We start from the raw sequence: 21,794 nt of genomic DNA, 5'->3' as shown, positions 1-21,794 counted from the left end.
CGTGCACGTGCGTGTTGGGACGGAGGTGGGAAGATGCAGGCAGTTCCCAGAGCGTGGCTCTGCCTCACCTGAAGAGAGAACTGCAGAAGAGAGGGACTCCGGCCACCATCCTGTGCCACATTATCCCATTTGATCCCCATGACCTACCTGAAAACTCAGATATTATCTTCCCCATTTTACAGATGACAAAACTGAGGCTCAGAGAGATTAAACAATTTCCCTAAGCTCATGGAGCTGGGAAGCCATAAGACCAGCCCAAGCTTCCTGTCTCTCAAGCCTGCTGCCTTCCAGCTCATTGGATACCTTGGTGTTAGTTTTCTGAGGCCTCCGTAGACATGCAGAAGCCCACAGAGGCCCAGGCATGCTGGCTGTACAGCTGAGGATGCTTCTTTTTTTTTTTTTTTATTTTTTTATTTTTTTATTTTTGCCGGAACCTGAGGATGCTTCTTTGTGACACTCTGCGTATAGGAGGAACAACGAAACCAGCAGCAGCCAAGCAGGGCAACCACATCCCAGCTCCAACCTCAGAAGCAGCGACCTCGCACAGGCTCGGGGGCCGTGGCTGAGTTCTGCGGCATTTCCTGAGCCACGAGGCAAGGCTGCCACTCCCGAGGTTACTCCGTGTCCCAGCAGTGACACGGAGGGAACTGGTCATGGACTCCGAAGCCCGTGCCCTTACCAGTGTCTCTACAGGCAGTGGGCTGGCTCCCTGTGGTTCGAGGCCAGGGCGGATGGCCTCCCAACGGGCCATCCGGAGCCTTTCGGCAGCAGACTCCGCCGGGCCCCATAGCACCGAGTACTGACTGTGCCAACGTGCTATTTCCAGTTCCACGCGTGCCTGCGGTGCACCAGTGAGTTGCTGCCCTCTGCCTTTTCTTTACACGTGTTACACCCACAACCACCCTGGATGTGCTACGACGAGGTCCATTTTGTAGATGGAAAAACCAAGGCTCTTGGAAGGTAGCTTCTCAATGGGCGCCTGGCTAGTGAGTGGTGGGTGCAGAATTTGAACTCAGGTCTTCAGTTTTGATTGGTTATGTCTGAATCACCTGGGAGCTTAAAGTCCCTATTCCTGGGGCCACCTTGGAGTTGTGTTTTAGAGGTCTGGGAGGGGGGCTCCTGAGTCTGCAGTTTCAAGTTCCACATCTCCACCCCACATGGAAGAGCAGATACCCCGTAAGTACCCATGTTCCTTCAGCTGTCTCCAGCCACCTGCGATGCCTTCTAGCTAGCTGGCAGCCCCTCCTTCCTCCCAGACCCCTGGCCAAATCCCCAAGGTAAAGGTTAATTTCTAATTTCGGCCTCTGTTCCTTGCCTCTGTGCCGCGCTGAACCGGTTTCTCCTCTTGGAATGGCATCTGTGATAGTTTTGTGTGTCGGATTGGCTGGGTACACTACCCAGTTATTTAATCAAACACTAATCTGTGTTGGTGCTGCTATGAAGGTGTTCTATAGCCGTAGTTAGCATCTATAATCAGTTGGTTTTACGTAAAGGAGATCATCCTCCGAAATGTGGGTGGGCCTTGTCCAATCAGTTGAAGGCATTAAAAGCAAATATTGAGATCCTCCCGTCCCCCCATAAAATTCTGCCTTAAGACTACAGCATTAACTACTGCCTGCATTTCCAGCCTGCCCTGTGGATTTCAGACTTGCCAGCCCTCTCAAGTGCAAGAACCAGTGACTTAAATCTCTTAATACATGTAGTGACTTAAATCTCTTAATACATGTAAGCGCGCACGTACGTGCATGGGAACATGAGTGCGATCTCCCTGTTTTTATTTCTCTGGAGGGCCCTGACTGACACAGCATCCCTTCTTACCTCTTAACTAATTGTCCTCCTCTTTCTCTCGCTCCACTCCCACTTCCTTCTTCTTACCTCCTCCTAACCTACTCTCCCTTCTTTCCTCCCTTCCCTCCTCCTCCCGCCCTCCCTTCTATGAGCCAACAATGCCTGTCACACGTCAGACCCCAAGCTGAGCGAAGATCATGCCACCAATGAATAAGATGTCTTTCCTGTCCTCCAGGAGCCCAGAGTCCACCAGTTATGCATAAAATCAGTAGGGGACTTGTAGCTTATAAATCACATTTGCTTACATTCTCTCCTTTAGATCCGGATGTAACCCTTTGAGTTAAAAAGTAGAGCCGTGATTCTCCTACTGGACCCAAGAAGGTGCGGTGGCATCTCGTGATCTGCCCTATGGATGGGGTCGGAGGGGACCTAGTGTGGCTGCCTGGTCCCATGGCCCATCCTTCCCTCCTTCCCCCTTCCCCTGCTCTGCTCCCCATCCCGTCCCTGGCTGGAATTCATCACTTCTTCTCCCTTAGTTTTTGTTTATGTTTTCCTTTTGACACATTATATCATATCTTGCATTTCAGTTATTTGTTTACATAGATGTTTCCTCTCTGTGTTGTAAGTTTCTCAGGGGCAAAATACAATGCTTTACTCAATCCACACTTTTTTTTTTCCCCAGCACTTACGATGATATGGACATATTTTTCCTTTGCAGTGATTCAGGGTGCTGACGCCACTCAGTCCGCTGGTTGTGAATCCTGGTTTCCTCTCTGTGTGTGACCTTGGGCAAGCTACTTAACCTTGCCGTGCCTTATGTCCCTCATCTGTGAAATGGGGATCGTGATAGCACCTACCCCTTAGGGTGACTGGGAGTGACAAGTGATTTCGTGTACACCAAGTGCTTAGAAGGACGCAGGCACTCAAAAATATTAGCTATTGATAATTATTATTTGCAGCATCTCAGCAAAGCGTAAATATTTGCTTAGGAAATGTCTGAATGAATAAATGCAAGATTTGTATAAGCTTGGAACCGTCCCATGTGAGGTCTGCTAAAAGGCTGATGCGCTCCAATTAGTAGTGAAGCAGAAATGCATTTCGGCTGACTTGGGTTCTAATCCCACTTCTGCTGCTAACTGGACATTCGCATTCGAGCAAGTCCTCTGACCTCTTTAAACCTCTTGTTCCTAATTTGCAAATGGCAAATAAAATACATTGCAGTAGATGGCGTGAAATCCTGCCCTCAGCCCGCACGTTGGCCTGCCTTCGGTGTCAGGTCCACGCAAGGACCCCTGCCCGCAGGTGTGATCCAAAGCCCCAGCCCGGATCACCGTGACCCAGCTCTGAAGGGCCAGTGCTCAGGGCTCTGGACTTGTGCCTTTGGTTATTAGCACTGAGGATCCTGACACCAGATTTCAGAGCCAGCGTTTGCTGAGTAGTCTATTGTGATCCGCTCAAAATAGCCTTCTGCCGCGGAGCAGGGTATCAGGCCTTCTCCTAATACCCAGTAACTTCGTACTCAAAACATCAGCCAGCTATTGTGTGACTCCAGTGACAGCAGGTTCTTGCTACAAATCCTGAAAGCTGTCTCTTGGATACCCTTAACGTATTCATAACATTGATATTTATGTATTTATCTCTGAAAACCATAACCTTGGAAAAAGCATTTAGGGGAAAGAAGGCTGTAGTGATTAAAGAAAGCTCTGTTCATTTGAACAACATTAAATACAACTGGCATAATGACAACTGTGAGATCTGATAGAGTATAGAGAAGGCTGCAAATAAAGGGCTTGTATTTTTCCCTGATGTAACATAATGGTCACATTTTTCTTTCACAATGGTTTTGCCGAGATAAAGAACAAATTATACTGATTTGATTGCTACTTAGAAATACTTAAAATTGAAAAAGACAGCAGGTGGGCCTGGTTGGAAAGGATGGTTATTTTAGCATAACAGATGCATGCATAAAACATCGCCCAGCCAATTTTTTAATCATAAGACCCCCCAAATTTTTTTCTCTACTCCTTTTCCTCGGGATGTGAGCAAGTGGGAGAAATAAGTAGGCGCTGCTTGAGGGCACCCTCTGGGCTCAAAGAACCACCAGCTCCAGAGAAAGCTCTGGGAGGAAGGAGTTCCGGCATGAAGTGAGCCCAAGCTCTGGCGGATTACGGGTGAGGATGGGGAGCTGGACCCGCAGGGGACCAGAACCAGGGTCAGGGCACAAGCGCACGGGGCTTTGGTCACAGGACACTATGCTCTGCCCTTTTAAACTTTGGTCTTCCCGTTGCTGAGAAAAGGATGTGTCCGGCTTCCCATTCAGCCTTTCATTCATTCCCGGGCCTCTTTTTTCTTGGATTTCTCCAGTCCTCAGTGTCACAAGGATGGCAGAAGCCAGGGACGGTGCCAAATCCTCCTTTTCGACTTCCAGTTTCTCTGCTTCCAAGAGACGTGAATTGGCAATTGTAAAATGAAGATGTGCTCGTTCCCCACTCCAGATGATGCCCCGCGGACCTGTAGCCTTGCTCCCCACTCCTGGTCTACACCCCATCTTCTGGGTTGGAAGGCGCGGGAGCCCCGGACTCGCACATCTATTTGTTAGAAATGAAAGAACGACTTTATTCCAGGTGAGTGAGTCCTGGAGTTGGGACTATAGGAAATAGCAGGTTTTCAAGCGGCTGGTGGACTGCAGAGTTTCAGAGCTTAGTTTTGTCTTGCTTAACACAAAGCCTCTGATCCTTGCTCCGGTTTGCTTTGCTGTCAACCCAGACAGACTCGCAGTTTTGGAGGACAAGGTAAGCTGGAGCATTTCTGGCAGGAACCAGGCAAAAACCCTCAAATGCCCCCATTCTCCTGGCCTGTTGCTTTGTTCTTGGTGGTTTCCCAATGTTGGAAATTCATCTGATTTGTTCCTTTCTCTGAGCATCTAGCCTCACTCAGCTTCCACAAAGTGCTCACACAGGCCCAATCCTCTAGTTTCTTCTTTAGGCTTGAAGTTCATACTGTAGAATAGTTTTACATTTACAGAAAAATTGGAAGATCGTACAGAGGGTTCTATATAGCTCATCTCAATTCTCCCGATTGCCAATATCTTACATTAGTACGGTACATTTGTCGTAATTAACAAACCAGTATTGGTACCTACTTGTTAACTAAAGCTTTTATTTTATTCAGATCTCCTTATTTTTCACCAATGTCCTTTCACCGTCTAGGATTCCACTCAGGGTACCACATTATATTTGGTCCTTGTGTCTACTTAGGCTGCTCTTGGCTGTAACAGTTTCTTAGACTTTTTTTTTTTCTTAATTTAAAGATTATTTATTTATTTTAGAGAGAGAGAAATGCAGAGGGTGGGGAGGGGCAGAGGGAGAGGAAGGGAGGGAGTCTTAGGCAGACACCTGGCTGAGTATGGGGCCTTATGTGGGGCTTGATCTCTCCACCTTGAGATCATGAATTGAGATGAAACCAAGAGTCAAATGCTTATTAAGTGATGTGTCACCCAGGTGCCCTTCTTAGCATTGATTGATTGATTTGTTTATTTATTTTGAGAGAGAGAGAGAGTACATGCTGGGGGAGGGAGGGGCAGAGGGAAAGGGAGACCTAAGCAGACTCCCTGTCAATTGTGGAGCCCAACATGGGGCTTGATCTCATGACCCTGAGATCACAACCTGAGCCAAACCTGACACTTGGACTCCCAACTAACTGTGCCACCCAGGCACCCCCTAGACTTTTTTTTTTTAAGATTTTATTTATTTATTCACGAGAGACACACAGAGCGAGGCAGAGACAAAGGCAGAAGGAGAAGCAGGCTCCCTGCGGGGAGCCTGATGCGGGACTTGATCCCAGGACACTGCGATCATGCCCTGAGCCAAAGGTAGATGCTCAACTAGTGAGCCACCCAGGTGTTCCACTCCTAGACTTTTAAAGTTTTTTGGTGCCCTTGACAGTTTTGAGGGGGACGGGCTGCGTATTTTGTAGAATGTGCCTCAATTAGGATTTGGTTGATGTTTTCCTCAGGGTTAGGCTGGGGCTATAAAGAGTTTGGGAAGGAAGACTACAAAGGGTAAATGTGCTGTCTTCATGTCATGCAAAGGGTACATACTATCACATACGTGGTGTATCACTGTTGGTGTTGACCTTATCACTCCGCAGAGAGTGTGTCTCTTGGGTTAATCCACTGTGAAGTTACACTTTTTCCATACTGCCCTGTCTGAGGGGAAGTCACTGTGCAGGCTGCACTCAAGGCAACTCTTCATTGAGGGCAGAGGACCTACATAAATTATTTGGAATTCTTTTGCCAACCTGTCTCTTATTTCCCATTCATTTATTTACATCAACATTTATATCACTACATTATTTTATCACTTCATTATAACAAAATGCTCCATGATTTAGCCTGTTGCTCAAAGTTTTCCATTTTTGGCCAATGGGAGCTCTTTTAGGTTGGCTCCTATGTCCCTTGGACCTGCTCAACCATCTATTTTTTGAGCACTTCCTTACTTACTGGTACTACAAGATGATCCAGGCTCAACTTAGGTAGTTTCTGCCCCAAACCTAGAATCAGCCATCTCTCTGAGGCGCCTTAATTTCTTTTTATTGGAGAATGGTGTTACAAATCAAGATCTGGGTGCTAGGTGTTCCTTAGACCTTTTAAAAACTCTGCTTTCAAGGTTGTCTTACACAAATCTCTATTTAGGTATTTACAGTAGAACCTCTCCAGCCTTTTCCAGGGGTCTGTCATCAGCTGCCTTATAATCTAGTCTCTTCCAAAGTCCCTGTATAAACTAAACACATGTCATATAACCCTGATCTGCAGCTAATGAAGTAGTAAGGTATACCACCACAGTGAACCTAATTTTGAGGATGTGCAGAAGTCCTCACAGGCTGCTCTGACTCTCCAACTCTGTATCACTTCAATGAACACCAAAACTCTCCATCCTGAAAAGATACACACAGGGGGAGCCTGGGTGGCTTGGTGGGTTAAGAGTCCAACTCTTGATTTCAGCTCAGGGATCTCAGGGCTGTAAGATTCAACCTTGAGTTGGGCTCTGCAATCAGTGAGGAATCTGCTTATCTCCTTCCTTCCCCACTCTACCCCTCTCTCTCTAAAATAAATAAACCAAAACCTTAAAATAAGGAAGATACCAATAGGCTCCAAGTAGGTAAGAAGAAAATGTCTGGATGTGAGGGTTGTCCTGTGCAAAACAGGCCACCTAAGGAAGAGAAAAGAATCTCTTGATTTGGGAAGGCCAAAGACTGACCCCTGTAGTCTGAGTGAGGGGCAACAGTGCTGTAATAAGACCCATCTGCTATCACTTGGGGAAATTCATGCCTTCACCCTTCATGCCTCTTCTGTTTCATCTTCTCTGACACTGATCATGCTCATATATGTGGTTAGAAGACAAAGCTTCTAGCACAATCTTATACTATCAAAGAGGAAGGACCCTCATGGGTTCTCTGGGCCAATGTCACATTCTGTTTGGGGCTCCTTTGCCATTTCCCATATCTGGTGGTTGCCCTGCCTCAGTTTGGAATCCTCTGATACCAGGGAAAGCATGACCTGCCCGGGACATCCTTTACACTTTGGACAGCCATAACCACTAGAAAAATTATAATCCTCCCCCATATTCTTCTTGGTAGCCTTCTCTTATGGATACTATTTCCCTTTCTCCCTCTGCAGCCACTCAGAATAAGTTAACTCCATCTTCAATCTCCAGCCCTTTGTATATTTGAAAGTAGTTTTCTTTTCTTTTTCTTTTTAAAATAAAATTCCATATCATAAATGTTTTCCTGTATCTTTAAATCTTTTTTGAAAACATGATCTTTAAAGGCTTCATAATATTCTCGTGTAGTTACACACTATAATTTATTTAACCATTTTCTTATTGTTGATATTGAGATGGTTTCCAATGTTTAGTTATTGCATATAAGATGTGGTGAACATTACATAAATCTTTGTGTTTCAATTATTTCCTCAGGGTAGATTATTAAAAGTGGTATCACTGAGTCAAAGGGCAACTCTAACATTGTATTTTATTAGAGAGTAGAGTAGTCTTACTATTATATGAAGAGATCTGAGTATCACACTGTGGTGTGAATCTAGTACTCTGAGATGACATTTGAGTGGTTTGTGGAAAATGGGGATCCTTGATTGAAACTGAAATACAGCATAGAGTAGATCACTCTGTCTTTGAAGAAGAAGCTTTAGCGGCCAAAGTGCGAGTTGTCCTGTGTTGACATGAAGGTGAGTGGCTGATGTTTAGAGCAAAAATGTAAAGTCCCATTTTGGATGGCAGCAAATAAGCCTGCAGGTGAGACCCCTGGCAAGTGAGAAGTGGCATATGCAGATGGAGTAATGCCAGAAGCAAGTCTGTGTGAAGGCATCCACATTTTTAAGACCAAAGTCAAGCTGTCCACAGTGATACATGGAGCAGCTGTCCAATGGCCCGATGGAAATATTGAAAAAGTCAGAGATTTCGCACATTCAGATAGAAGGATGGCTGAAGAGTTAAAATTAGATATAGGGACAGATTCATTCTGGAACCGAATCTGAAGAGCAGTAAAGTTTTTATACAACTTTTGCTATGCATTTTCAGTGATGAAGAGAAACAATGAAGTCTTGGCATTTATTCCATTTTTTTTTGAAGTAGATGAATAATATAATTTGAAATAAAATATTAACTTGGGATTGGTGTGTGGTATGGAAAAGGAGCATAGACATTAGCACCAGAGGGAGCTAGGATTAACCCTGGTCTCTTACACATGAGGGGTGGGGGGAGGCAGAAGGTAGCCTTGAAAAAGTTAATTAACCCCTTGAGCCTCGGTTTCCTGCTCTACATAATAAAGATTATGGTTCTTACTTCATGGGCCTGCTGGGAGGGTTACATGAGACTAAATGCAAAAAGTAGTTTATTTTATTTTATTTTTTTTTCCAAAAAGTAGTTTAGTACCTTGTCCATTCATTTATTTATTTAATCATTTATTTACATCAGTAAGGACTCATGGATTTTATTTTATATTTTCGTTATAAAAATGCTACACTACTTATTTCGTTGCTCAGATTTTTCCAGCTTTGGTCAATAAGAACTCTTTTAGTTTGGCTCCTGTGTCCATTCTTTAATTTTTTTTTTGAGCACTTCCTTACCTTGTGGTACAATTAGATGCTCCAGGTTCTACTTCTATATTTCCTGCAAGGAACTCTAGAATCAGTTATTTCTCCAAGGAGCCTTGATTTTTCTTAAAATTGGAGAATGGTATTACAAAATTAAAATCTGGGCACCAGGTAGTAGGTGCCTAGTTATTGCTCACTGTTGCCATTTCTGCTGTGAGCTGGAAGCTAAGAGCCCAAGCATGCCATGGAGAATTTCAATATCTCTCAGATGATGGAAAGTATGATCCAAGACCAAAAGTAAAGACAATGTTGATTTATTTCATTGACATCAATAACATTATTCGCACTGAATTCATTCCAGAAGGTCAAACACTCAGCCAGGCTTGTAATGTAGAAATTCTGTAGCACTGGAGAGAGTTTGAGCTACACAGAAAGAGTGAAATGTGACCCACGCTTAGGCAAGTCTCTCAGGTAGAAGAAGGGGAGAACTAGTATTTCTTCAGTGCCAGTGAGGTGGCTGATTTTGGACTAAACCCTTTCCATATGTCATCTTAGAACAATGAGGCGAGATGGATATTTGTGTCTTTATAGACACACAAACTGGTGGAATCATTACCTGAATTCAAAGCCTGGGCTTGCCAACCAATCATGCCAACTCTACGAGCAGACTTGGGTGGCCTTGTGTGATTAGACTTTTTCTGAATCTCAGGGTTTTTATTGCTAGAAATGGCAACAGTTACCAAAAAAAGTGGTTATTCCTGACAAAAATATGTTATTGCCCACCTTGGTCAGCCTCTTTATTCTCTGTGATTGTCTCTCAAAGACTTCCAACTGCAAATCTCAAACCCATACTCCAAGAATGGAGATTCGACTCCATGACAGGCACGTATGTAACCTCAAGCTCCCAGGTCACAGCAGTACAGAGGGGAAGGGCATAAGGAGCCAGAAAAAATTGCTGACCTCTCCTCTCAGCCCTCACAGCTCCTCACATGCTTCCCTTCTGTTCTTACCCCCACTGTTACCGGGTTGTGGTATTCCCCCTAGGGGCCATTTAAGGATTCTTGAAAAGGTAAAGGGGCCCATTTCCCTACCCGCCAGCCTCTTGGCATCTGCAGGTGCTGTTACACTGTAGCTTTTGATCAAGTGGTCCTACTTTGTCTTATTTTGGGGGTCTGGTGCCTCTCCCCAAAGGAATGTTATTTTTTCTGTTTCCTCTTCTGTTCCCTGGATAGTCTTCAACTCCAGCAGTAGAGTATCACTTCTTCTCCAGCTCCCCACCCCACTCTTGAACCAGGATTAATGGCTCAAGGGCAACTATGATATTCCTTTTGTAAAACTTTCAGAATCAGTGCACAGAACCTTTAAGAATGAGAACAAAGGAACAGGGTGGTCAGAGAGCCATCAGCTGGACCATCTCCTTCTACAGCATGTGGTCTGAACTCCATGCTGCCCGTGGGACCCACCTTTCACTCTTTGAGGATTCCTTGCCATCAGACCTACTTGTAGGTTTTTTTTTTTTTTTTTAGGAAGAATTCATTTATTGACAAAACTTTAATGTCATTTCATACCAATAATTTTATTTACATAGCAAGAACATACAGGTTTCCACTGTAAATGTCAGAGATCATCTCAACAGAGAGCTTCACTCAGTTTGAGAGTCAGTAAAGGAAGGTTCTCTAACTTCCCATACCCTTCTTGCCTCTGCTTTTCTTGTACAAGGTGTGTAGTGCCAGCGAGTACATTACTGTAGCCTATTTTTAAAAGTAACCTTTTCAATTTGAAATAGGTTTGATATGGTGGAGAATGGGTGCTGTTTTTTCCCCGTTACAGATTCAGAAGGCAGAGATGGTAGTCCTCTGATAGCATCTGAAGTAAATCATGGATGGCTGTACTGATGAATGATGGCAAAGTGACTCTAAAGTGTGTGCTAACAAACATTTAGTGTGGATTATATCAAGATGGTATTATTAACAGATTTAGAACAGTATCATATCATATAAGATACGGTACTCACCCCTTGGTCTTTGCTCTGTGACTTGTTCCCCTCTGACCACAAATATGTGTAGGCCTCTTTCTAGTCTACCTTCATCTAGTCCTGATCTGAAAAATTATTGCCCCAAACTACCTCTACCTGCACCTAGGTTCACTCTGTTCTCTACTGCTCTCGGAGCCAGTGCTTGTTAATAGGTTTTTCATGTGGCTCCTCCTTTCATATTTTATGGCACTCCTTTCCTGGGCTTGGCACCACGTCCCTCTAGAACAGTGCTGGGAGATAGTACAAATGTCACTGTTAAGGGTAACAATGGATCGTCCCTTCTTCTTTAATGATCTAGCAGTGTCTGTGGACTAAACTGTTTCTCTTCACTGGGACAAGTCAATGGAGGCCACTTCCCAAGAGATTAAGGTTCAGGGAGGCCTGGGTGGCTCAATGGTTGAATGTCTGCCTTCAGCCCAGGTCATGATCCTGGGGTCCTGGGATCGAGTCCCACATCAGGCTCCCTGCATGGAGCCTGCTTCTCCCTTTGCCTCTGTCTCTGCCTCTCTCTCTCAATTTCTCATGAGTAAGTAAATAAAATCTTAAAAAAAAAAAAAGATTAAGTTTCAATCTTTGTCTGCCTTCTTGACAGCTCCAAAAGTCTCATACTTCTAAAGAGATTTATGGAAGCCTTATGGAAAGAAAACCCCTAGTGGATGCCTGAATTCCTCTGGAAACAGCAGGAATCCCCTTTCTGGAGCTGTTATTTATTTATTTTTTATTTTAAAAGATTTTATTTATTTTATTCATGAGAGACAGAGAGATACACAGAGAGGCAGAGACACAGGCAGCGGGAGAAGCAGGCTCCATGCAGGGATCCCAACGTGGGACTCGATCCCAGGTCTCCAGGATCACATCTGGGTGAAGCCGGTGCTAAACCACTGAGCCACCCAGGCTGTCCTGGAACTGTTTTTTATTAAAATCACTTACAGTCAATTCCAGGAGAGATGTTCCAAAAAACGCTGGAGCAATGGTAGTCCTGTTGGATGGGAGTGAGAACACAGAAGGTGGAGTTAGCCAGCCCAAGTTCTGATGGGCAGACACCAGCTCCTCACTTTCCAACTGAACAACCTTGTGTGAGTCATCAAAACTCCCAAGCTTTTGCTTCTCCATTTGTAAAATGAGGATGAAAAGAAAGGCTTTCTGACGGGTTTGGTTTGGAGATCAAATAAAATAATAAATGTGAAAGTGTACTGTGAAATGTCAGGCACTTTTTAATGTTAACTATTAATAGTAAGATGTATTACCATTAGCCTATGATTCCACAGGATGCTTTAGCAGCAGAGAACAGAAACCTGGGGAAGTTTGGTCCAAGATGGTGGCGGAGGAAGACCTTAAATAAACCTCTTGCAGGACAGAGCAAATCTACATTGAATAGCTTCTGCACAAGAAAAGATAGACCACACAGAGACCAGCAGGGGAGTCGGAGGCTTCAGGAAGGGAAACCCACTCTGAGCTGTGAACAACAAGGAAAGGGATAACCCTGGGCGCAGGAAAAAAAAAAAAAAGAAAGAAAGAAAACAATGGTTTAAAAGAACAAGTAGAATATAAAGGAATTAGCCAGTTTGCCAAATAGTAGCAAGACAGTAGCTGGAACTCTCTCCAGTTTGGCAAGGCTGGCAAGAGCCACAGTTTATACCCCTCCACAGGGAAGGTGAGCTCTGAGCTATAGGTCATTCTAGCTCTGAATGCCCTGGGGCACAGAAAAAAGCCTTGGTTTCAAAGGGCAACAAGAATACAAAGGATTCAGCCCTAAACTCTGCCAAATGGTGGGAGAGCTAGATCACACCCACCATGGCTCAGCACACAGCCAGCTTGAGGGCACACACCAGGACACTCCCAGTCAGCACTCACCATAGCTCCAGCTCTCTCACCAGGGTGACACATGTGCAAAGTACCCAGAACACTCCAGTCCTATACCACTTTGGGTCCAGCTGATTCACCAGGGTACCCCTTGCACTGAGCACCCTTGGGCCTCCTGGCTTGTACCCACTTCAGCTACAGCTGTTCTGCCCGAGTGCCTCTTGCATGGAAAGACCTCAGACTCCCTGGCTCATGCCCTGCTAAGCTCCAGCCACTGCCAGGGTATTTCTGCATGGAGTACCCTAGGACCCTGGCCAAGAGAGAATGGCATAATATATTCAAGGTACTGAAAGGATAAAAAACCTAGAACCAAGAATACTCTATCTGGTAAGGTTAAAATTCAGAATTAAGGGACAAATAAAGAGGTTCCCAGGCAAATAAAAGTTCATCATCATGAAACCAGCCTAATAAATGTTAAAGGGACTTCTTTAAGTGTAAAGTAAAAGGCCATAATTAGAAGTAAGAAAATTATGAGTAAAAAGATGTAAAATATGGCAACATATACATAAAATGTGGAGATGAGAGTAAGAAAGAAGTTCTTTTAGTACGTGTTGAACTTAAGTAACCATCAACTTCATACAGATTGTGGTATGCCTAGGATGTTTCATACGAGCCTCACAATTTCCACTAACAGAAAACCTATAATAGATACAAAAGAAGAAATGAAGCCAAGTATAATGCTAAAGACAGTCATCAGGAGAGCAAGAAAAAAGGAACAGAAAATTACAAAACAACCAGAAAACTGTTAACAAAATGCCAATAAGTACATACCTATCAATACTTACTTTAAATGTAAATGGTCTAAATGCTCCAATCAAAAGGCATAGGATGGTGGAATGGGGAAAAAAAACCAAACAAACTCTATCTCTATGCTGCCTATAAGAGACTCATTCAGACCTGCAGACACTCAGACTGAAAGTGAATGGATAGAAAGTGATATTCCAAGTAAATGGAAGTTAATGTATAGAAAGAGATTTTCCAAGCAAATGAAGAAAAAAATGGGATAGCAGTATTATGTTAGACAAAATGGACTTGAAAACAAAGACTATAGTAAGAGACATTACAGAATGATAAAGGGATCAATCCAACAAGAGGGAAAAACAATCATAAATATCTATGCACCCAACACTGGAGCACCTAAATACATAAAACAAATATTAACAAATGTAAAGAGAGAAATAGTAGGGGATTTGAACCATTGATATTAATGGAAAATCATCCAGACAGAGAATCAATGAAGAATACAATATCTTTGAACAACATATTAGACCAGAAAGACTTAACAGATATATACAGAACATTCTAACCCAAAACAACCCAAACCACATTCTTTTCAAGTGTATATGGAATATTCTCTAAGATAGACCACACGTTAGGCCACAAAACAAATCTAAATAAATTTAAGAAGATTGAAATAATATCATGCATCTTTTCTGACCAAATGGTATGAAACTAGAAAGCACTTAGAAAAAAAAAAAAAAACTGAAAGAAAAGAAAAACAATTAAAAAAAAAATCCACAAACATGTGGATGCTAAATAACATGTTACTAAATAACCAATGAGTCAATGAAGCAAACGGAGAGGAAGTTAAAAGAAAAAAAAAACTGTGGATACAAATGAAAGTGAAAACACAGCGGTACAAAACCTCTAGGACCCAATGAAAGCAGTTCTATTTGAGAAATTTATAGCAATATAGACCAATATAGATCTATAGAGCAATATAGACCTATAGCAATATAGAAACAGGAAAAGTCTCAAACATTCTAACCTTAAAGCTAAAGGAATGGAAAAAGAACAAAGCCCAAAATTAGTAAAAGGAAGTAACTAATAAAGATCAGAGTAGAAATTTAAAAAAAGTAAAAACAAAAATAGAACAGATCAATGAAACCAAGAGCTGATGCTTTGAAAAGGTAAACAAAATTGATAAACTTTTAGCTTGATTCATCAAGAAAAGGGAGAGGATCCAAATAAATAAAATCAGAAATTGACACTATAGAAATACAGGGGATTATAAGAGAATACTATGAAAAATTATATCCCGGCAAATTGGACAACTTAAACATACGATCTTTCAAAACCGAATCAAGAATAAATAGAAAATCTGAACGGACCAATTTCTATAAAGAAAATTGAATCAGTAGTAATGATAATAAAAAAACTGCCTACAAACTAAAGTCCAAGACCAGATGGAGTCACAGGTGAATTCTACCAAACATTTAAAAAACAGTTAATAACTATTCCTCTCAAACTATTCCAAAAAAAACAGAAGAGGAAGGGGAGCTTCCAAATACATTCTGTGAGGCCAGCTTTACCCTGATACCAAAACCAGACAGAGACTTCAAAGAAGAAAAAACTACAGGCCAATATCTCTTATGAACATAGATGTAAAAATCCTCAACAAAATATTAACAAACCGCATTTAATAATACATTAAAAGGATCATTCACCAAGATCAAGTGGGATTTATTCTGCATATGCAAGGATGATTCAATATTCACAAATCAATCAATGTAATACACCACATTAAGAGGAGAAGGGATAAAAACCATACGATTATTTCAGTAGATGGAGAAAAAGCATTTGACAAAATTTAACAGCAGTTCATGATAAAAAACTTTCAACAAAGTGATTTAGAAGGGACATACCTTAACATAATAAAGAGTACATTTGGAAAAACCCACAGCTAACATCATACTCAATGGTAAAAACCTGAGGGCTTTGCCTTTAAGATCAAAACCAAGACAAGAATGCCTGCTGTTGCCACTTTTTTTCAACACAGTACTGGAAGTCCTAGCCACAGCAATCAGACAAGAAAAAGAAAAGTCATCCAAAGTGGTAAAGAGTAAAACTGTCATTATTTACAGATGATATAATATTACCCATAGAAAACACTAAAGACTCCACCAAAAAACTATTGGAAGTAATAAACGCGTTCAGTAATGTTGCACGATACAAAATTAGTGTGCAGAAATAGGTTGCATTTCTATACACAAATAATGAAGTAGGAGAAAGGAAAATTAGGAAAACAATTCCATTTACAATTGTATCAAAAAGGATAAAATACCTCGGAATAAACTTAAGGAGGTAAAAGATCTGTACTTTGAAAACTGTAAAACACTATGGAATTAATTGAAGATGACACAAACAAAAGGTAGCCAATGCTCATGGAGTGGAAAAAGTAATACTGTTAAAATGTCCATATTACAATTTGCAATCTACAAATTCAGTGCAATCCCTATCAGAATACCAACATTTTTCATAGAACTAGAATAAATAATCCTAAAATTTGTGTGGAACCGCAAAAAGACTCAGAATAGCCAAAAGAATCTTGAGAATAAGAACAGAGCTGGAGGTATCATAATCCCAGATTTCAAGATGTACTACAAGGCTGTAGTAATCAAAACAGTATGGTACATGCACAAAAATAGATACGTAGATCAATAGAACAGGATAGTGTAGAAGCAAACCCACAACTATATGATAAACTAGTCTATGACAAAAGAGGCAAGTATACACAATGGAGACAATTTCTTCAACAAATGGTGTTGGGAAAACTGGACAGCTATATTCAGAAGGATGAAACTGGACCACTTTCTCACATCATCCAAAAAAAAAAAAAATGAAGTGGATCAAAGACCTACATGTGACACCCGAAACTATATAACTCCTAGAAGAAAACGTAGGCAGTTATCTCTTTGACACAAGCCTTAACATTTTTCTGGATATTTCTCCTCAGGTAAGGGAAACAAAAGCAAAACGTAAACTATTGAGACCACACCAAAATAAAATGTTTTGCACAGCCATAGGAAGCCATCAATAAACGACAAGGCAATCTGCTGAACGGAGGAGGGTATTTGCAAATGATGTATCCAATAGAGGTTAATATCTAAAATATATAAAGAACTATACAACCCAACACTCCAAAAAATCCAATTAAAAAATGGCCCGAAGACCCGAATAGACATTTTTCCAACAAAGACATACAGATGGCCAATAGACACATGAAAAGATGCTCATCATCCCTTACCATCAGGGAAATGCAAATCAAAACTACAATGAGATATCACCTCACACCTGTCACAATGGCTAAAATCAAAACCACAAGAAGCAGCAAGCATTGGCGAGAACGTGGATAAAAAGGAATCTTGACACTGTTGGTGGGAGAGGGAAAGGAAGCTTTTCCCCAGACCTTCAGCACCTTCCTCTTACATCTCATTCTATAGGAGTTGATTCATTCACCCATTCCTCAAACAATCAGAGGCAGGGGTCCTCCAACCAATCAGGCTCTGGAGTTTGCCAGAGGGATGGTATGGATCATGCTGAGGCTCGAGCAGGAAGAAAGTGGGTGATGGATGCTGCGTAGCATCAGCCACAGACTGCCTTATTGTGATTATTGTTAAACTGCTCCGAAGGTGGGGGCTATTTCTGGGTGGCCGCATATGTCCCCGGTGCCTCTCACAGTATCTGGCACAGCGTAGGTGCTCCATAAGTGTTCATCGAGTGAAATAAGTGACAGACAACGTGAGATTTGATGAAACACCACCATTTACAAGAAAATGCCAGATGCACCTCACTTTGTAACAGACAACTCTTGCTGGGGTGCCAGGGCTATATTTCTCACTTGTTCTCCTACTCCCAGCACCAAATACAATGTCCTCCACATAATAAGTGCTCCATAAAAATGTGCTAGGTGAGAGGATGGCACATGTTCTATGGAAGAAATTATTTAATAGTAGCAGATACGCTGTGCTGCTTCTGTTCCAAGTGTTGGGCTAAGTAAGCACTGAATATGTGTTGATTCCTGTAATTCTCACAGTCCTGTGACTTGGTACTCTAATGATCTCTATTTTACATCTGGGGAAACTGAGGCAACGAAGATTTACTAACTTGCTCTGGGCTATGTAGGAGGCTAGTGGGTGGGACTGGGATTTGAACCGGCTCAGCTGGCTCAGGGTACGTGTTCTTAACACAGTGCCCAGCAAAGCTGCTTCTCCAGAGAGCTCTGTCCTAGCAGTGTTTTGGCCACCGAGGAGGGGCCGCTGAACAACCTGCCCGCTGTTCCCCTGGCTGCCCTGCCCCTGTCCCTGGTGTCTGGCTGTTGGAACTGCCAGTAGACCACCTTTGCGGGGCTCCTCTCGCGGGGGATGACAAGGCCATGGTAGGGGAAGGAGAGGACACGGGGGGTCAGAGGCCTCCTTGTAATGACCCTTCTTCTGATCGCAGCTGCGGGTCACTCCCACATCCACCTTCCTCCCCTGGAGAGCCCCAATCCGCAGGAGCACAGTGGCTTTGCTGCAGAAGCCTGCCATACATCATTGTTTATCAGCGAGTGCCCACTTCTGGCCCTCCCTCCTGTTTGTCAGCAAGGGGGACTATTTATGGGGCTGCCACTCTGCATAGATAGGAGGGAATCAGGCTGCATTAGTGGTGTTTCTACTGTCGGCTGGCCCGGCTGGGCTGACTCGTTTGTTCATTTGCAGGGCCTGGTGCAGTGTAGAGATAAGTCTCTCTCAGGAAGAGCCCGCCTCTGCACTGGCTGCTTGGCTTCCCTCAGACGACTGTGGGGGAACTGACCCCCTTATGAGCTCATGGCTCCATGCCCCTGACCTGGTCGCAATGTTAAAAAGGGTATTGATGAAATATCAGCAACCATTTATTGATCATGTATTATATGCTAGACACTATTGTGCTATTCTAAGCACTTTCAAGTATTAAATGGTTTATTCTTTAAAACAAGAGTCTCCTGTCATCGCCATCATGCAGATGTGGAAATTGAGGCACGGATACATTTGGTTTCTTGGTAAGCAGCCTGGTTGGGTTCCAAGCCCACACATCTGGTCCTAGGGGCTGCACACGCAGCCACCCTCACAGAACTGCTGGTGCTGCCCAAGTCTTTGCTGTGTGCCAGGCCCCATTTTTAGGCTTTATATATTCTCTCTTGTTTATTCTTCCCAGCGGCCCTCAAAGATAGAGATTATTAGGATCCAAGGAAACCAAAGTTGAAAGAGATTAACTAACTTGCCCAAGGTCACACAGCAGCAAGCTGAGCTGGATTCCAACCCAGGCAGCTTGCGTGGGTCCTTCACCACCTTGTTCTAAGCCTCTCATCCTCTTTTGCAAAAAGTAAGAATGGTTTGTCAGCAGAAACCAGTCATTCTAGCTTGTTTCTTGTATGAACTTCCCCTGTGCCTTCCAGGTCTTTCCTTCGGGGAGTTTTTCCTTAGGTCCAACATGTGGGCCTGAGGAAGGAATGAAGGAATCCTCATACAGCTTAAGGATAGAGAGGACTGGGCAGTGGTTTCATCAGGCTGCATGTCATAGAATCGAGGATCTCTGTAGCCAAAAGGGGCCTCCCTGAGGTCACCCTGTCATCCTCCAGCATCCGGGCAAGACTGTTGCAACACAGTCTCGCTTTCCTGATGCCACCTTTCTTCCCCATTGTTTCCAGGGAGGGAATGAGTGTTCCCCAGATGAAGATGTAAAGGGCTTGCCCAGACCTGTGCTCAGAGGGACCTTGCTCCCACAGTGACCAGAGCACCTGGAAGGGCAGGTGACAGAGGGATCCCAGCAAAGCCCAGAGAGCACCGGCGAAAACAGCTGACGGCGCCCTGCCAGCCCTGCCTGCGCCCCGGATGCCAAATGCAGACGACAGCCTGAAAACAATTTGTCCGGCCTGTGAGTAATGTCTAGTAACTAAATGCTAATTAATTTGCTGTTGCATTTGAGTTAATTTATGGGGTGTTCTCTTCACCGAGTAAATTTTAATTAAGAAGAGTAAAACAAATGACAAAGTAATTTCCAAAAAATTAATTTTCAGTAAACACAAGCCATTGTTTTTCTTTGTATCTATAATAAAAGTTAAAGTGAAGCCTCCGTAAGCCCGCCGCCACCCCCTCGTCTCCCCCTTGCTTCTAAAGATGAAGTTTGAGCCTAAGCCAGGCGCTTGGAGGCGGGCAAATTAGCAGTCAGGCAGGGCCAAAAGGAACTGGGCAGAGAGCCTGAGAGAAATCAGGCAACAGGCCTCAAAGAAATGCAACAACCGCTACTTCTCTGGTGTCGGGGGGTGTATAATTTTCATCCAACTCTGCACCTTTTAGAACACAGGAGGGGGAAAGGTGCGCTGTGCTTGCTTCTCGTAGGAGCACTAATGAGGAAGCAAGAGGCAGAGGCGTTTTGTTATTATTTTTTAATTAGTCCACTTGCATAACCAAATAGGCAAGAGAGAAGAAAAGAAGGCAGGAGGATGTCCTTTGCACGACTTTCCCCGGGGAGAGTGGCATCTACTGCTCGGACGCAGCCCCTGTGCCCGACCGCTCCCCGAGGAAGGGAGCACCTGTCGGCTCCCGGGTTAGCGACCAAGAAACTGAGGCTCTACAGCGTTCCCAGAGCCCCACGACCGGGCCGTTGGATTTGGAAACGCTCCGTGGCCCCTGCGCTCTTCCGCATCATCATGCTGTCTGTCCAATTACGTGTGTGACAAAATGAGCTTTGGAATCAACGGGCAGGGTTGTGCTGGGTCTGCGCGGGGGGCTGGGGGCGGCGCCCGTCTGCGGCTGGCTTGACTGAGACTCCAGATTCGGGTGGGAGGGGGCCCGTGGGCAGGTGCAGCTGGAGGCATGGGGGGTGGGGACAGCCATCGAGGCCCAGAGGGAGGCCTCGGAGACCTGAGTGGCTCTGAGCAGGTGCAGGGCCCAGGTGGGGACAGGCTGAGCAGGAACTCAGAGGAGCGAGGTCCTCCCTTCTGTCCCTGTTGTTCCATCCTTCAAGCTGTCCCCCTCGGCGTTCCCTGTCCTGAGTCAGGGCTGCGGCCAGGTCTGTGAGGGTGGCTGAGCAGAGTGAGCGGTGCCTGGCTGGGCAGGACCCCTGCCGCTGTCACCCCCACTTGAGGGTATCCGTTTTCGAGCATCCTGCTGGTCCTGCTGCGGTCACTGGGGGCTCCTATGAAAGTATGGATTTGTCTGGGTTTCTCTGTTTAATCCCAAATCTGTCAGGCCTTGTTAAATTTGATGGGGCCTGAAAGGTCTGGTGTTAAGCAAATACTCGGTGACCAGAGTCTTTGACGAGAATCAAGCTGAAGCTTAATCCTGAGGTAATGGCTTTCCCCATAATCCCAGGAGGCCGGGGATAAGGAAGGGGGAGGAATCCAGGAGCCTCCAGAAGCAGGGCTCAGAGCCAGTGGGGAACCGAGGCGGGAGGGGGAGAGTTGGCTGCCCCCTACAGCCTAGCATCCCCGGATGACACATGCCACCCTCTGGGGTGAAGGCCATCCAAAGGGCGAGTCACCTGGAGAGCACATTCTGCTAGAAGTGGGGTCGGGGAGGAGAGGTCGGAGGCCTGTGAAGAAGGAACTGAAGGGAGGCCGGGAAGGAGGATGAATGAGCCGGGAGGTCAGATTCTGCAGGCCGCAGCCTGGGGGGCACGGGGACCCCGATCACTACCAATTGGGGTGCATGGGTCACTGTGGCCGCACCCGACTCTGCTGCCAGCCGGGGAGCTGGATGCCCTGGGCTGGGTGTGGCCTGGGAGGGGCGTGCCCTGCAGGTGTGACAGACGGGGGACGTGAGGCAGAGGGCCCAGGGCGGTGGCCCCGCTCCGCCACCCTCCGTGAAAAACAGCACTGATCACGCCACCTCCGGGTGCTCTCTGGAGAGGGCTGCTGTGCGCCTCGTCAAGGCACCTGATTAAACATTCATGGGAAAAAAAATAAATAAAATAAACATTTTGCAAAGAGATGCTTAAGCAATCAGGCGCTTCAGGGGGTGGGTTCCCGTGGCGCTGTAACCACCAGCCCCGGGGGTAATCGGCATTTATTGTCTCCAGCACCTCCCGGTTCCCCACCTGAGGGGCTGATGCGACTGCCTCCCTCCCCAGAGACCCCAGCACCCCAGGGAGGCTGGGATCTCCTAGCCCGATTCGCTCAGCTGTTTATTCTCTCTCATTCTCATCCTGGCTTTGCTTTATTGCACCAAATATAACCTGCGTGGGAGGGAAGGAGCCGCC

The 21,794-nt window shown here is 44.7% G+C and overlaps 1 long non-coding RNA gene across 3 annotated transcripts in view; it reads left to right on the top strand.

The window, feature by feature from the left end:
- Positions 1 to 1,987: 1,987 nt before the first annotated feature.
- Positions 1,988 to 21,794, top strand: part of LOC144311295 (uncharacterized) — a 144,343-nt gene continuing 124,536 nt past the window's right edge. Inside the window, exons 1-3 of one of the 3 annotated variants that reach the window (XR_013376847.1) lie at positions 1,988 to 2,169; positions 4,153 to 4,412; positions 19,243 to 19,469. This is a non-coding gene — a long non-coding RNA (uncharacterized LOC144311295). The other 2 variants (XR_013376848.1, XR_013376846.1) reach the window with 2 other exon arrangements.

The sequence above is a fragment of the Canis aureus genome, chromosome 3, assembly GCF_053574225.1.
Source record: "Canis aureus isolate CA01 chromosome 3, VMU_Caureus_v.1.0, whole genome shotgun sequence".
Lineage (NCBI taxonomy): Eukaryota > Metazoa > Chordata > Mammalia > Carnivora > Canidae > Canis > Canis aureus.
This window is presented reverse-complemented; position numbering and strand designations above follow the sequence as displayed.